This window comes from Canis aureus, chromosome 31, assembly GCF_053574225.1.
Source record: "Canis aureus isolate CA01 chromosome 31, VMU_Caureus_v.1.0, whole genome shotgun sequence".
Lineage (NCBI taxonomy): Eukaryota > Metazoa > Chordata > Mammalia > Carnivora > Canidae > Canis > Canis aureus.
Genome location: NC_135641.1, coordinates 30627712 through 30635917, shown reverse-complemented (window position 1 = coordinate 30635917; position 8206 = coordinate 30627712). Strand labels below are relative to the sequence as shown.

Here is an 8206-nt window from a genome sequence, read left to right as displayed (position 1 = left end):
CTAGCACAGTGTCAGGCATATCTAGTAGGTGTTCAACCAATATTTGAATGAATGCATGGAATTCTTGAAGTTCTTTCAAGTCAGAGCCTTGGGCTCCAGGGCAGGTTTTGCCTGCATGCAGCTGGTATTAGCTCAATTCATTACTGCAGTAAAGCTGGTCAAGTGCCCATCTTGTCATGTCAAGACAGTGAAGCTTCACCTGGACGGCTAATGGCTGACGGCCAGCTTGTGAGCTAAACCTTTCGGCAAGATTTCCCTCCTCGCTGTGAAGTATAGCTTTGGCAGGCTCAGTGGGGCCCCCTCACCTTGCTGATGTGTCTCAGGGGGAGGACTGACCGGCCAGCTGAACCTGAGGGCAAATAATCATTTACAGATCCCCACATAAGGTTAACACGTTCTAAACTGTTAATCCACCAGACTCTTGGCCCGATTTAATTCAAAATCAGTAAGAAGAAAAAAACAGCCTAATGTGTTTTCCTCCTTCTCAACTGGCTACCTTGTGTGATGGATTCTTGTTTCTTTAGGATAGCCGGGCAAAATAGCAAATAATTTGATATTGTCAACTTGTGCACCTCAAAGAAGGATACTGGTAAGAGTGAAAATAATACTTATATTTAAGGAATGCTAGTTTTCCAACTAGTCTTCTCATGAAAACAATAGGATGTAAAAATGACCAGTAGGATGGTGAACTGAGTTTGTAAAAGACCAATACTTTTATTTTTATTTTTTAAAAGATTTTATTTATTCATTTGAGAGAGTGAGAGATAGCGACAGAGAGCACAAGCGAGGGAGGAGAGGGAGAAGCAGACTCCCCATTGAGCAGAGAGCCCTACATGGGGCTCAATCCCAGGACCCTGGGATCATGACTTGAGCTAAAGGTGGACATCTAACTGACTGAGCCACCCAGGCGCCCTAGGACTGATACTTTTAAATGTGCCCACCGTAGAGGTTTAGGCTGGAGGAAAAAAGGCAAAATATATATATATTTTTAGCATGTTTACTTTCTTAGAAGAAAACAAACAAAAATGACAGCTAAGAAACAAGCAATAAGCTACAATTTAGGCTGCGGCTTCCCAGAAAGTGTTCTAATGTTTAAAGAAGAAATGCTGGATGTGGCTCAAGTCTCTCTAATCCAAATGCTCCCTCTCTGTAGAAAATACTTGCTATTGTGTATCACAGCATCATCATCGAGTATGATTTCCATAGTAAAAAAAAAAAACTACTACATTGTCAATGCTCCGGGTATCTGCTTGCCCGGTCTTGGTGACAAATTAATCTTGAATCCAGGTCAAGAGTGCATCGAGTACGGGTCTGGCACTGCTGAATCCAGAAAGCCTGTGTGGACTCTTCATTTGACACCAGTTACCATAATCCAGGTTCGATGGCTTAATCTGTGCAAGGGTTTGCTTTCCCTAGACGGTGAGAGCAATGAGGCAGGTCTGCCGTCCGCCCCCAGATAAATGATGATTCTGTCTACTATGCATCCTTGTCCTGCCCTGCCCTGCCTGCGTCACCTCACCCGAGGCTACTGCCCTCAAATGCACACACCAGAGGAAGTGGATGTCTTCTGTAAAGACAAGGGGAGACCTCCTACCTGCAGGCATGAAATACTCTCAAGGAAGGATTCAATCTTGTCTTTGGCATGAACAATAATAATTCAGTCATGCTCACTTGGAGTTAAGAATAACTTTCAGATTTTCAACTCATTAATATGTGGAGGTAATAACTTTCAGAATCCTTCTCAAAGTGATGCTAGTTCCTCAGGTTGGAAAAAAAGGATTAAAAACTGGGTGTTCATAGGTTTTTGATGGACTCGATTATTTTCTTATTTACAAATGATAAGGTTAAGGTGTTTTTCATTATTTTCAGAATCCCCTTCATCACCAAAACGTTGACACATAGATGGGATAGTAAATCAAATGACCTGACCCCGCCTTGGTCATATTTTATGTTATTTGTTTTGGGAGGGGGTGCCTAGGATAAGCAGAGGGCCAGCTACATGGCTTGGGGGACCCTGTGCAAAATGAAAATAAGAACCCTTTGTTCAAAAATTAAGAATTTCAGGGTGGTAACAGCAGGACATGAAGCCAAGAGCCCTGTGTGACTTTAGAGGATACACAACCATGACGCTCATCCTGGGTGGCAGATGTGTGAAGAGAAGGGAATCGGACATAGTCATTTCGTTGGAGAATTATGTGGGTTCCTGCTTTTGGAGGAAAAATGCATCTCTGACTTTTGGCATGTGAATACCAGTGGGAAGACATAACTTCCTTCAGTATGAGTGGAGACAAAACTGAACGGGGGGGGAAAGGGGGAGAAGAGGGACATGACCTTTACGAAGCCCCTAACATATGCCAGCTGCCAGGCCTGGAGTTTTCTTGCTCTAGCATAGGATTAATTCCACAGTAGAACAGCAGAAGCTGGGGCACATGGGTGGCTCTGTGGTTGTGCGGCTGCTTTTGGCTTGGGTCATGATCCTGGGGTCCTGGGATCGAGTCCTGCAGAGCCCGCTTCTCTCTCTGCCTCTCTCTCTGTGTCTTTCATGAATGAATAAATAAAGTTTTTTAAAAAAGAATAGCAGAAGCTAATGGAGGCCAATGATGAATTTAAGCTTAGAAAGAGCAGGTTAATGAATGGATGCAGACATGGGTCACCTGGGGGTATTTGGTAATTCTGGACGGGATTTCTTTCTTGACCCACATCCTCTGCTTAAGATCACTCACCCTCAGGGAGCCCGGGTGGCTCAGCAGTTTAGCGCCGCCTTCAGCCCAGGGCCTGATTCTGGGGACCCAGGATCGAGTCCCGCATCGGGCTTCCTGCATGGAGCCTGCTTCTCCCTCTGCCTGTGTCTCTGCCTGTCTCTCTGTCTCTCATGAATAAATAAATAAAATCTTAAAAAAAAAAAAAATATCACTCACCCTCACTGCAATCAGCCCAAACAAAACCCCCAGAACTCTTCCTTTGCCTCCACATTATTTGTCCTGGAGACCATCCAGTCTTAACCATAAGATCTCTCCATGCCTAGTTATGCCCCTGTCAACTCCCAGGTCACTGCTCATCTGCCTCAGTGCCTTCCTATATGGCATCCTATATGCCTTACTCCTCAGACTTCTGCCCCAGAGTCCTCTATGGCCTTTCCAGGGGGCCCTCTTCTTGGAACATTCCTTCACTGTCTTGCTTCAACAGAGCCTGAAGGCCCTGTCTCCTCTATAGTTTTCTCTCCAGCCTCCATCTTGCCTGTTGGATGGGTAGGTGTCTTCCTTGCTCCTCTCTTGCTTCCAGACAATTGTGGCTCCTCCCTAACACCCTGCTCTGACTCTCCTATCATCAGATTCCTGATACCATCCCTAATCAGCATCCCAGCCACAGTCACCTCCTCTCAGCTTACCTGCTTCATGCCCTGTAGAATCACTCTCTGATGTGAGTTCTAATTCTTGGGGATTTCCATCTTAGCTGGACATCCCTCCAAAATCTTGGCCTGTAAGTTCCTTGGCTTCCTTCCTCTTCCATTCTATCTCAGTCATAACCACTCCCATGGTCCTATCCTGACCTTACTATCATCAACAATGTCATGACCTCCAAAACTTCAGCATCAATCCTCTTATTCTCCAACAATCTCATTTTCTCACTCCAGCTAACTCTCTCTAGTATTCTAATTCCAATGATTCTTCAAGCGCACTAGGCCCTACACCCCATACACTGCCCATCTTCCTCCCACCCCTCAGTCCCATCATGTCCTTCCTTCTCTCTCTACACACCTTCGATTCCATGGCCCATCCTTATAACCACCAACTTCATACTCAGTTAAATCCCAACTGTGATTAAATTTAGCTCTTTGCTACCCTGTGCCTATTTCCAAGCTGATAAATGTGGATAGAAAAAAGTATACAACCACATTCACTTTAAATTCATGACTGCTTACCCCAAGTGTGCCCTTGGCACTGCCTGGTGTCCTCTATATTTCCCTAGTCCATTTACTCCCACACTCTCCTAGACAACCACAACACTTCCTGAAAGAGTCGGCCAGACTTACTGTCTACATTTCCCTCTGCCCTTTTATTCTCTTTTGAACACCCTCCAGTCAGTTTTGTTTTCCCCATGCCACTGACATGGCTACACCTTCCTAAATCCCAAGATCAATTTCCAGTCTTCCTCACACTAGATCTATGAGCACTTCTTAGCATTTATTCTATAGTTGGTTTCCAAGACAACATTCTCTTCTGGCTCTTTTCCTGTGTTAAAACCTGCCCTCGACTGATCCCTCCCTGGTTCGCCTACCTTTAGCTACAGGAGCTGTGCTCTTCAATATGGTAGCCACTGGTTGCATGTGGCTACTTAAACTAAAATTTCAAAAAAACTACAAATTCAATTCCTTAGTTGCACTAGTCTTGTTTAGAGTGCTCAATAGCCACTTGTGTTTGGAAGGAGCACATGGAGAACATTTCCATCACAGAAAGTTCTATTGGACAGTGCTACATTAGAATACCCAAGGCTCAGTTCTTGGGTTTGTCCTTTATCTGGAATTCGCTCTCTTAGAAATGTCATCCAGTTTCTTGATTGATGACTCCAAAATTTATACCTCTAGCTTGGCCTGATCCCTTTACTCAGATTCCTTCATCTGATGGCAAACTCACCATTTCCACTTGCCTGTTTAATAGATATCTTAAATTTATTATGCTTAAAATGAACTCCCACCTTCCCAACACCTGACTCCTGCAAAGTCTTCACCTGCAGTCTTCCCCATTTTTGGTAAATGACAGCTCTAAGCTTTCAGAAGATCAGGCCTAAAATCTGGGGGTCATCCATGACTCTTCCCTGTCTCTCATACCCTACAGTCTACCAGCAAATCTTCTTTGGCTGAAAATTCAAATATATCCAGAATCTGCCCACTTATCACCATTTCCACTGCCATGATTCTGTTCTGGACCACCATCATCTCTCACTTGGATTATTGCAAAGGTCTTCCATCCAGACTTTCTGTTTCTGTCCTTCCAACCACCCTTACCTGGGTAAATTCTCAACAAAATACCCAGAATACTTCTAAAAGGTAATCTGATTATATCATTTCTCAGGTTTGCTCAAAACATTTTAGAGTCTTCATCTCATTCACAGTAGATGCCAAAGCCCTGCTAAGAACTTGCAGAGATTTCTATAATCTTACTCCTGGCACCCACAGGACCTGTTCTTCCCTTCCTCTGGCCCTTGCCGGAAAGCCCTCTTCAATACCTTGATGAACCTCAGCACTCTCTTACCTTAGGGCCTTTGTATTCTCTGCTTCTGACTGGAACTCTCTAACCATGGATAAGCCTGTGACCTGCTGTCGTGCTTTCTCCAGATCTCTCCTCAAATGTTGCCTGAGCATTGAGGTCTCTCCCCTGACCACCCTATCTAAAATTCTTAATTGCCACCTCCCCCTACCCCTACCCTCCCTACCCCCGGCCTCTGCTTTGTCTTCTTCGGTAGTACTGACCACATTTAAAATACTACACACATTTTTGACTGTTTACTGTTTCACTCCCAGTATCATATCAGCTCTAGAATAGCAGAGACTTCATTTTGTTTACAAGCTGTCCCCAGCATCTAGAAAATTAACCGTAGCAGTCACCTGAATGAACATTTAGGAGTGAATGATCCAAGAGAGGCACATATTTTCTTTCTTTTCTTAGTTTTCCTCAGGTTTCAGTTACTTTGTCCTAGTAACTTCCTCTACCCCTTTAGGGTAAAATTCCCTTAATTTCAGGCAGACTGAAAGCTAAAGGTTTTAAGATGCTCTATATTGATACTTGCATTTCACACACACATACACACACACACACATTTTTTTTTTAAGCATAACTTGTCTGTAACTGTAATTTTTAGAAATTTTAATCATTTCCTTCCCTAGGAACATATCATAATTTCAAGTGTTTAGTCTTGGTGTCTGACTTAAGCAGTAGAATTTCCTAATACTCAATCCAATTAAGGCAGATGCAGTGGGGAAAAGGCAAACACATCGATTCTAAAACTGGTCCTGCTCTCTTCTTCTAAGAAAAAAATCACTTCAAATATAGAATTAAGCTTAGATCCTCCTGGATCTATAGAAGACTTTTTACAGAGTGCCCACCTGGAGTGTGGTCAGAGATCTGGGAATGGCCAACAGCAGAGTTCTCCAGGTTGCCAGGCGACCCTGATAATTAGTACAGCTTTCGTTCAAACCTGGGAATAGCTGGCTGAGCCCGACCAGGATCAACTGGCCCAGGCAGAGAGGGCTCCCAGGACCTAATGACCTGAGCCATCTGTCCTGGTGCTGAGAATACCAGGCAGCAGGCTAATCCCCACCCTGAGGCTCAGGCCTCATCTAGGGCTGCAACAGGAGAAAAGTATGAGGAGGGGCAATCTGTGGGAGAGCCCCAGGTACCTGGCCTCAGCCTTCTGGTGGCCTCTCTTAGGTCACTGGCCTACAAGATAAAGAGTGGGAGGCAGATTCTAGATCAAGCGCCTGGCTTACATCAGAGTGTTATCAAAAGGAAAAGCTGTATTATCTGTACATTTTCCAGTCCCTGTAAATTCCTTGGAAAAGTAAAGATTTGTCAGCTATGCAAATAATCATTTCCTTAGGAGGCAGTTCAGGGGTGGGGAAATGTTTTCTTAACTGAAGCTGCTGGGTGGTAAGGGCATTCAAGTGACAGTCAGACAGAAAAGGCAGTCTCAAGTGGTGGTGTGTGTTTGTTTTCTGTTTCATTTTGTTTTCCTCAGAAGATTGGAGAGAGTAGGGTGGTTTTATAACACGTCCCAAATTCTTTGATGCTCTTCCTTTAATGAAGCGGAACCGAATTCCCTTCTGCCTGAGTGAGGGCTGGACTTAGTGACTTTCTTCCATAGAAAAGGAAAGCAGAAGCTACACACCAGCCACCTTGGAGACGAGGTTTAGAAAGACACATCTGCTTCCTCTCTTTTATTCTCTTTCTTCCAATCACTGGTACTGGGGGAAGTTGACCACTATGCTGTAAGGCCACTCAAGGAACCTATGGAAAGGGCCACATGGTGGGGGAATGGAAGCCTCCAGCCTCCATCCACATGACTGAGCCAATTAGCAAGAGGACCCACTCAAGTCTTCTGGGCCTGCTGCTCCGATGGACATTCTGACTGTGACCCCAGGAGAAACTCTATGCCAGAACTACCCTGCTAAGTGGCTCCCAGACTCTTGACCATCAGAAATGGCGAGATAATAAAAGTTTGTTGTTTTAAACTGTTCAATTTTATGGTAAGTGGTTACATAGCAATAGATAACTAAGACAGAGGGTAAGGACCACACAGTTAAACTTTTTTCATCTTTAAATTAAGAACTTGAGACATAGAACTTTTTTTATAATTAGCCAAATTTTAATTTGCCAGAAAGGAAAAGGACTTACGACATCTGCGCTGGGCAGAACTGGGCAGGGCCTCTAAGTCGGTCACACCTGATCCTGCTTGGTGACCTTTGTCCGGAAACAGGGCTTCTCTAAGCTTCAGTGCTTTCTCAGTGTGGTTATGGGGGCTGCGTGAGCTCAAGGAAGCAAAGCCCTTGGCCCAGGGGGGGCCGACAGCAGGGATTCCTGTACCCTAGGCTGGCCTGCAGATGCACAAAGGCCCTGCAGACTCCTAGATAGTGCTCTGCCCACAGCTCCACACTGCCCCTTCCTGGGAAAGAGGATATGAATTCGAGGTGCTAAGAGAGAAGACAGCAGAGAAAAGCTAATGGCAAGCGATGCAGGAGGTTTACAAGTGGTCAGCCCTGCTACACTACTTGTCCACTCTTTTCCACATGAGTTTTGAATCTGAGTGTTACTCTCCCCACTTTAAAGCATAACCACCTATTGTTTCCAGCTTTCCAACTACTTTCTACCCTTAGGACATCAGTGTTAGACATAGCACTCTGACGGGGGCCACGTGATGGAGCACTGAAGGTACTGCTTTGGTGTAAAATGCTTTCTTTATTTTGCATCCTCTGAGGATGAGTGAGATTTTCACACAATGGCCACTTACTCCTATGTGCACGCTCCTGGGCTGCTGGAGTTTAATATTCATTGACTTTACAAACACTCTTGCTCATCACCATTGACTGCGTAGTCTGATGTTAGGGTGTATGTCTCAGCTTCAGTTGGCTTCAGCTGAATATAGTTGTGGAAGGTCTCACCATCAGATGAATGAGGGGACTGCGTGTTTATTTTATATTCATGTAGCACAT

The 8206-nt window shown here is 44.6% G+C and overlaps 1 protein-coding gene across 10 annotated transcripts in view; it reads right to left on the bottom strand.

Annotated features, from left to right (window-relative positions):
- The window catches only part of SCHIP1 (schwannomin interacting protein 1), a 723769-nt gene that overhangs the window by 64315 nt on the left and 651248 nt on the right, over window positions 1–8206 (bottom strand). The gene's annotated exons all lie outside the window — the stretch shown is intronic.